This window comes from Microtus ochrogaster, chromosome 2, assembly GCF_000317375.1.
Source record: "Microtus ochrogaster isolate Prairie Vole_2 chromosome 2, MicOch1.0, whole genome shotgun sequence".
Classification (NCBI taxonomy): domain Eukaryota; kingdom Metazoa; phylum Chordata; class Mammalia; order Rodentia; family Cricetidae; genus Microtus; species Microtus ochrogaster.
This window is the reverse complement of record NC_022010.1, coordinates 58020978-58030790: the sequence shown is the minus strand read 5'-3', so window position 1 is coordinate 58030790 and position 9813 is coordinate 58020978.

Sequence of the window (9813 nt, the reverse complement as noted above, 5' to 3'; positions counted from 1 at the left end):
GAGAGATGCTAATGAAAGGAGAAGAAATGAGCACATATACAAAATAGGTGTCAAGCACACTAACAAAATTGTTAGTATAGTAAACATGTATCCTGATATGCAAAATCTTAGCTGGTATTTATTAAGCAATTAGTACATGTAGATCTTTCAATACTATAATTTATTTTTTAGAACCATGACAATGGCCTGCTAACAGGCATGCAGAAGTCCAAATTTGCAGCTTACTATAAAAGAAGAGATCTAAAAACAACTCTGCCAGGCTAGGATGAGTAGGGTATTTCACCATGCCATAAAGCCCCCCAGAGTTGCTTTCCTCTTTCAGAAATCTCTACTCAAAATGTTTATTCATTTTCACTCAGGCTTGAACAGAAACAATAAAAACCCCATGTTTGTAACAGAAAATGGATACAACCAGGTTGTAGGCTACCAGAAGGTAGCTTCTGCCCCTCTAGAAAGGGACACTTTAAACTGACTCATAACTACATTTGTATATGCTTTGGCCTTTGTTTTGTGGTTTGTTAATAAGTGTAAGTTGGCTACAGTCACAGTGGGGACTTTTTTGGACAAATGAAGTTCATTCATTTTTCATTGCTCCTTTTTGTTTCCTGATATCTTTCAGAAACAATAGGAAACTAAGATAATGGGTGAACACCCAAGTCCATGGGAACACCCATGGTCAATCCATTTTACTACACACCTCAGCAACTCCATCTACTGCATAGACACATTTTCTAGAATACAATGATGTCTTTAAATTCCACAGGACAGTACTTGGTAGATAAAACTAGGAGAGATCTAAAGAGCCTTGATTTTGCAAGGATTCCAGCCTGTCATATCTCTGAGGGGAGCTTCATTCCTTGGCAATGACCAACAGGAATTTACAGGGAATATCCTCCTAACTGTTCTCAAGCTACAGCAATTTCCTATGCAGAAATATTTTATTTTGTTTCAAAAACAAAGTCAGAAAAAAAGTCAGTGTAAATCAATGGGACAAATAAAGAAAAAGTCTGGCAGATGCCAATCTTAATTTCAGGTTTTTTGCTTTTGTTTGTTTGTTTTGTAATTTGAATATTTTATTTTAAAAATTCTTAGCTTCTGTCATTCTGCTGGATAAATACTCTTGTCAGTAAACAATTTCATCTTTAAGTTTGATTTATACACTGTATTTCAGTGTCATAGATTACTTGGCAGGGAGAAAATGGAGACATACTATCCAAAGTCATCTCATAGTAGTGAGCTATAATTATTCTGTGATATCAAGTTGTTGAAAAGAACATATGGTATTTCAAATGTTTTCATCTTTCCTACGTATCAAAGTATGAATTAAATATTTCAGTGAATCTTAAAGTTCTGAGTTCTATTGACATTGTGAAATAATAAATTGTTTCAGAGTAAGTAAAACACTGTCAGGCCTCTCAAGTTCTTTCTCAGACATAACCTGTTAATAAGTAAAATTTTGTTATGGGACTTTCCCATTTGGCTTTGGCTTGTTCAGGAGACAGTAAAGGCCAACTTTCCTTGATTCTGTGATGCTCATATTTTAGGAGAAGAAGATATTATTGTGCCCATTATAAGTCAGTGACTGAGCCATTGTTCAGATTTTTCATGAAAAAATATGCATAATGTATCAGTAACAGATGAACAGACATGGCAGCAACTTTTGTTCAGATTTTTCATGAAAAAATATGCATAATATATCAGTAACAGATGAACAGACATGGCAGCAACTTTTTAAAGGAAACTATTCTTACATTTCTTCTTCCCGCTCAAGCTTTTGTATCATATTGATTAATGAATGTGTGACTCATTAAATGGTTAGGTCTTTTGCTCTGAAGCTCTTCAACAGGATGTCCAAGAGACATGTGTACAAACCATTTTGATCCTCCCCAATTAGCTGTTAAGTCTACATAAAGTGGGCTACAACTACAGAACCACAGAGGTTAGGTATAGAGTGAGGGACTAGGGGTTAGGGTTAGATCACCTTGGAAGGGCAAATAGAATAGAAAATTATGGGTGGATGGGACCTTGGTGAGAATATCAAATGAGGGTGGGGGAGAAGAGGAGTGTGAGGGATGGTCATCTAAAACTAAGGACAATTTGGGAACTTTCATGAAAAACCTAACACAGTAGAAGCATTCGAAAATATATATACACATACAAGTGATCTAAAAGGAATCACCAAATAACCATGGGAGATGTTGCCCCAACTGGACATCTCTTATCACCAAATGAAGTCTCTAGTTCTAGGAATGGGTACACTTAATTGAGCTGCTAGGCAAAGGGACCCCAGGGAAACCTCCCAAAAAATCTAGTTATTGGTGGTACTCTAGAAATTGATAGTATGCCCTATTGCTGAAGACAATACCTATACAACTCAGTGAATGTGAAAAAGTTGGGATGATACCTACCTATATTGTTAATAAATATATATATTAGGGTTCGTGTTACTGGAAAGTGCTCTGCATACTACCAAAAAAAAAAAGGATAAACACCAACATAAGTGCAAACCCTTCTATCTACAATGGCGACATGCTTGCAAAATACACTAATGTAATAGTAACACAAAGTTTATGGAACTAAACAATTACTATCTGATAGGATTTAAAGTACACTCCTTCAGGTGGAACCCATCCCCAACAATGCTTGTGTGGTTGAGAACCCAACACTAGATAGGCCAGAGACCTAAGGGAAAACCAAATACTACTCTTCTGCTAAAGGGACCAAGCCAGAAAATGACTCCTTATGACATTCTGTTTACTCATAGATCAGAGTTTTACTCAGTCACCATCAAAGATACTTCCTCCTGCAGTGGTGGGAATAAATATAGAAATCCACAGCTAGATATTGTACAGACAGTGAGAGATCTTGGAATCGTCAGACCCAAATGAAATGTCTTCATCAGTTTCCTCTCCTAAGTCCCAGGAAGCTTCGCAGAAAAGAAAGTGGAAAGAGTAAGAACCAGAGGGGTTGGAAGACAGTAAGGAAACAAAGCCTTCTAATCACAGCAAGGCTAATGTACATATGAACTCACAGGGACTGTGACAGCACTCACAGGGCTTTCACCAGTATGCACCATATGGAGTCCCAGAACTGACAGGGGAAGGAGACACAAATCCACATCCCTAACCCAGAAGTTATCTCCAATTGATAACCTCTTACAAATGAAAATATTGTTTGTGCAGAGTCTTACTGGATATACAAATTACTCTTAAGGCCAGGCCCCATGCCTAGAAGTAACAGTCCAAACAAAAAGAACTCAGTGGTATTTGTCTGAGATTCTTTTTCTCATAATAACTGTCAGGATTTTTTTTAACCCTACAGGTTCTCCGTGTTTGTATTATGGGTTCTAACTTTGTGTTTTTATGGGATTTCTACATGAGCAAATGTTTGTGTCTCCACAACTTATATTTCTTAAACTATCTATTTGACTTTTCTTCCTGTTGTTTGTTTGATTTGTCCAATCCTGGTTTGTTTTATTGGTGTAGAGTTCCCCTTTCTAGGCTATGAATATTTTTGATTAACATTGGTTTAAAATGAAACTGCTTTCAGCCGGTGGTTTAACAAAATATAGCCAGGCTGGAAAAGATTATATATATATATATATTATTCATACCACAAGAACGCGTGCTCAACTATGTTCATAGCAGCATTATTTGTAATAGCCAGAAACTGGAAACAACGTAGATGCTCCTCAACTGAAGAACAGATATAGAAAATGTGGTACATATACACAATGGAGTAGTACTCAGTGGTTAAAAATAATGACATCTTGAAATTTGCAAACAAATGGATGGATTTAGAAAAAAAAACATATTGAGTGAAGTAACCCAAACCCAGAAATACAAATATAATACGTAACCATTCATAAGTAACTTTTAGACATGAAGCAAAGAAAACCCAGCCTACAATCCACAACCCCAGAGGAACTAGACAACAAAAAGGACCCTAAACAAGACATGCATGGATCTAACTAGGAAAGAGAAAAAGACAAGATCTCCTGAGTAAACTGGGAGTGTTGGGATCACAGAAGAGGGAAGAAGGGGCAAGGGGAGAAAGGGGAGCAGAGAAAAATGTATAGCTCAATAAAAATAATAAAAATATTATTAATAAAGAAAGAAAACAGACTGAACAAGCCATGAGAAAGCAACCCAGTAAGCGACAAATTCTCACAAATCTCTGTTTCTGTTCTTTTTTTTTTTTGGATTTTCGAGACAGGGTTTCTCCGCAGCTCTTTTGGTTCCTGTCCTGGAACTAGCTCTCCCAGACCAGGCTGGCCTTGTCTGGGAGAGACAGAGATCCGCCCTCCTCTGCCTCCCGGGTGCTGGGACCAAAGGCGTACGCCACCACAGCCCGGCTTTCTGTTTCTGTTCTTGCTTCCAGTTTTCTGCACTGCTTGAGCTCCTGTTCTAACTTCTCTTCATAATGGACTACAACTCTAAGCTGAAATAATACCCTTCCTCCATGAGTTGCTTTGGTTGTAGTATTTTATCATAGAAGAAGAAACCATAACTATGACAGTATATATGCATAAAAATTCTCCCCTCTTAGCCTCCGGATGTTCTTTTTAGTGAGTATGACATGACATATTCTATCTTGGTGCTGGAAGCTTTTGTGCTTTTATACCAGCTTATTGTAGACTAGGAGGCTTAAATTACACGCATTCATGCTTCACAGTTCTTGATTCTGGAGAGTGAAAATTCAAAGCACTGTCAGATCCTGTGTCTGCTGAGGATGTTGTTTATCATTTGTAAATAGCTCAGCTATCTTTGTCCTAGATTGGAGAGATGGCAGAGAGAGAGGGAGACAGATAGGGAGAATAGGGGCATTATATCTCTATCTCTATTATAAATACATTAATCCTACATTGTGTTATATCTTTCATTACCTGATTGACTCCCAAAGACATTCATCTTATACTGAGTGCTATGATTTCACATTATAAATGCTGTAAGGTGCATCAGACTGTAATTCTGCAATAAAATGCTTTATCAGATAAAACATAGTATTTATTTTTCTGAGTTATATGATGAGTTGTCATGTTGTACCATAATTTGAATGCCCTAAAATACTTACAGGGTGCAACGATGATCAATTGCCTTAAAGTTTAAAAGAACTAATCAATAAAAGTACACCTTTCTGGTACATTTATTTGATAAATATAAAATTTATTGAACTTAAACATTACAAACATTATGTATGTCTACCATTTTCTGAGCAAACTGAGTATTTATTTATAAAAAATATGGTATTTACTAAATTTCTATCATTAGTAATTATTTTCTTAAATAATGGCATTATGTGTAGCAAATATCTAATACCTATATTTAATAATGTATAAGCATGGGTACAAATACCCATATACCCCATTTTCTCAAAAGTTCTTTGTGTTTTCTTCCTCATGAAGCATATTAAAACCATTATGGAGCCGGGCGGTGGTGGCACACGCCTTTAATCCCAGCACTCGGGAGGCAGAGGCAGGCGGATCTCTGTGAGTTCGAGACCAGCCTGGTCTACAAGAGCTAGTTCCAGGACAGGTTCCAAAACCACAGAGAAACCCTGACTCAAAAAAAACAAAACAAAAAAAAAAACATTATGGATTCCATAATACATCTGTCACAATAGCACTTTGGAACGACAAACAGAAAAAAGGAACAAGTGTCAAATACCCTATTTTATAGAAATGCTCCAAATATACAGATTTTGAGTAATATTTAAGTAGTTCAAAGTTATGAATTTAAATCTGTAATAATTTTTATAATCTCTGTGCTTGTGAGTTTCAAATCAGCACATTATCAAATACACCATTCAAAGACATGAAAATGTTCCCTGTCTTTCCTGAATTCTGTTTCTCATTTCTTTTCTCTATCAACACTGAAGAAGAGAGAACACTGTCACAATTATTCCAGAATGACCAACAATAAACAATCCATTTATTTTAGAAAATAAATTTCATATTCATACAGGATTATCTTTAGAACTCAATGACAGCCATATAAAATTGAGGCAGTACTTTATTTTCTTTAATTGGAACAGCAACAGTGAACTATAAATGGGTCAACACACCGCTAAGCTTGTATTTTTCATATTGTCTATTGAGGTTCAAAAAACTTGATTTAGATACAAGTTTGAAATAGAAAAATATACAGGGCTACACTAATAGTAACTGAGTTTCTGTGATTTATTAACTTTGATTTCTTTCTCTTCCATTTTCTATGATTTTTATATATTTACTATTGAAACACTGAGGTCAGCAAAATAGTTGAATAGAGTTGTGTTCAGCACTTATCTGTCCCTTCACACAGAAGAGCCAATGCAACACACACACACATATGGAAGCATACTTTACTGAGTGATCTGAGCAATAACACTGAAAAAAAAAGTAGAAATCCGATCAAGTCGAGAGATTGTCATCTTAGCATTAGAAAACAAATGGAATATCCTAATATCCGTTCTTCATGTTCCACAGCCTGGAAAGGTGTCAGCTGCCATCCACACGGGAAAGAAAAAAGAAAGAGTTTCAAAAAAATGCTTGCAGTCCACATCCTGGTAATCATATGTATTGGAAATTGTTGTTATCCATGCAGGCTCTTTTCTACGGATTCTACTTTTGGTAAAGGAACCTTGTTAACCTTCTAGAAAATTCCCAAGATGCTAGTGCCAGGTGCCATTTGAGAGGCAACCTGTTCTTTGAATTTGGAGTTGTATGGTGGTGTGAAAATATTTAGAATTCTTGTCGGTATGACTACACAGGAATATTATTGCATTAGCTCAATGGGTGCTAATGCCTTACAAACCAAACTTGGTCCATAATAGTGTTTCTGCTAAACTATTAAAAATACTGCACTAAATTTAAAGTTTGTTATAGAAAAGAAACATAATGCCACCCCCAGGAAATAGTGTTGGCCTTCTGAAACTAGGGTCAGGGACAGTTGTATGTAGTTTTATAGGTATCAAAACTGTAAAAATTGCATGACTTCTGGTATTCCATTCTCAGCATCTTCCACTTGCAGTCACTTGTCAATAACAATACTTGGAGGAAATCATAAGTCCACTCTTCCCCTTCCAAGGGCTTTTTTCTTGGTGCTCTTTACCACTGCTTCCAGGTCCCAAGGTATCAATGAAATCATGGAGTGTATGATTTGAGAAGATCTGGAAAGAAACTTTGCCTAGTACCATAACAGTCTTCTTCACTCTGTAAGTACATTAGCTGAGAAATTTTGCTTTACTTGAACTACACAGTCCATACCTACTAAACCAATATCATGAATTTCAACTGAAAATGTCAGGAAGAGAGTTTTCTGACCAGAACAATGTTCCCATGTATACAACGCTGTTGCTAGTGGGGCTACTAGGAGATAAAACTGATGGCAAAGCATCCTATAATAGAGAGAGATACAACCCATGAAGCAGTAGGCAAAAATTTATAATTTCAGGAGTCTTGATATAAAATTTCTTAATTCTGCAGTTTAAAAATACTAGCTTGATAAATTACTTAAAAGACAAGCTCCAACACATTTCTGCCTACATGAAACTTACTCATAAATACAAACACAGAGACGCTAGTCTAAAAGAATAAAAAATACATTTTTCAAACAAATTAAAAATGAAAATAAGTAGAAATAACAAGAGTTTTACTTGACAAAATTGACTTTAAGATAAAAACAGTAAGAGAAGATAAAACAGATCATTGTGATAATGGGAAATAACTATGTAATGATAAAGAGATCAATTCTAAAGAAAATAAAATGATTGCAAATCTGAGACTGGAGAGATGAACTAGAGGTTAAGAACACTATCTGTTTGCTCTTCCAGACATCCTTAGTTCAATTCTCAGCAAACACATGGAGGCTCACAACTATCTACAGTGATATCTGATACCTTCTTCTAGCCCTTAGCCATACATGCAGGCAGAATATTGTATAAATAAAAATTGCAAATCTACATGCACTTATTTGTGTAATCTAATATTGTAAAAATTTTATGAAGATTTTTATTTTTTAGTAGAAAATAGGGTAGAGATAAGTTCCAATATACTTATAGTGAGTACTTTCAAAATTCGATTTCCAAAAAAACGTATTTATTATCCAGATGTTAAAACAAAATAAAACAACAACTGTAGACAGAGGTTTCTATAACACCCAGCCCCACAGCCATGCAATCCCAAAGAAATATACAGAGGCTTATATTAATTATAAACTGTTTGGCCTATTAGCTAAGGATTTTTAATAACTAGCTAGCTCTTATAACTTAAATTAACCCATAATTCTTGTCTATGTTTAGCCACATGGTTTGGTAACTATTATCAGTAAGGCATTCTCATTTTGCTTCCTCTGTGTATGGGTGGTGACTGTATCTCTGCTTTCCACTTCCCAGAATTCTCCTCATCTGGTTGTCCTGCCTGTACTTCCTGCTTGACTATAGGCCAGTCAAGGTTTTTTTTAACCAATATGAGTAACAAATCTTTACAGTGTACAAGAACATTATTCCACCTCAAATGAAAACAACAATAACAATATACACATGCACCAGAATTAATTAAGCTATATGGCAGGGAAAGTGGATTTAACAGACATTTGTAGGACATTTTGTTGAATAGCTGTATGTTTTACCCATCAGATCTTGGAACTTTATCTAAAACAGATCATATATTTGTGTCACAAAACGAGTCTTAAATTTTTTAAGTTGATATACTGTGTCAGCATAGAAAGACACACAGGGACTAAAGGAACATAGCAGAAAGCCAACTAAGTATTGACAAATGTGCAATGAACAGATATTGGAGAAAAGGCACTTTCTTTAACAAAGAGTTCTGAAGAAATCACATTTCCACATAAAGAAGGTTGAAATTTGATGCTGTCTCTTGTTGCTCTGTACAAAAATCAACCAAAACGGATTTTAGTATAGAACCTGATACTGCAATACTGGATAAAAAACACAGGGAAGCACGTCCAAGTATTGGTGTAGGTGATAGACAGAAATCTAAATAGGACTCAAGAAGCAGGCTAAGTGGAAGCACTGATAAATGGGATTAGATTAGGTAAGAAGCATTTATAGCACAAATTACACAGGGAACACCACAATGGTTGTCTATCAAGTGAGAAAATACATCTCTCAGCTGTTCATCCAATAGGTTAATATCCAGGACATATAAAACTAAAAGCCCAAGCTATGTGTAGCTGGATTCTTGTAATGCTTCTATTTAGGAGGCTGACACAGCAGGGATTTTATGACTTCATGGCCAACACTGACTACATAGTGGACACCAACTACTTACACTGTACACCAAGACCCTGTCTCAGGAGTTAGTGAGTGTTCTCAGCAGGTAGAGGCAGTTGCCATCAAAGTCATTACGTAGAACCCATATGGTGGAAGGAAATAAATGTTTTTTTTTTAACAAGTTGTCCTCTGACCTCCACACATGTCTCTTGGTACATCTATAAACACATATTAGATACATATATACTAAATAAATAAATGTTTATAAAGACCTATTCTCAAAACAACTGAAAATCAGAACCACAAAGAACTCCAAACATTAAAAAGCTGTAACTCAATAAAATGTGGACACAGTATCAAGACAATTTTCAGAAGAAGAATAGAAAACCAATTCATATAAGGAACAATGTTAGATCTAACTAGCAACTAGGGAAGTGTAAACCAAAATCACAACTCACCCAAGTTAGACTAGCTCACATTTAAAAAGGATTAAAAATAAACAGTAACAATTACTGGTGATGATACAGAAGAAAAAGAACACTGTACATTGCTGGTGAGAGTGTGAACTGGTGCAGTCACTATAGAAATTATTATAAA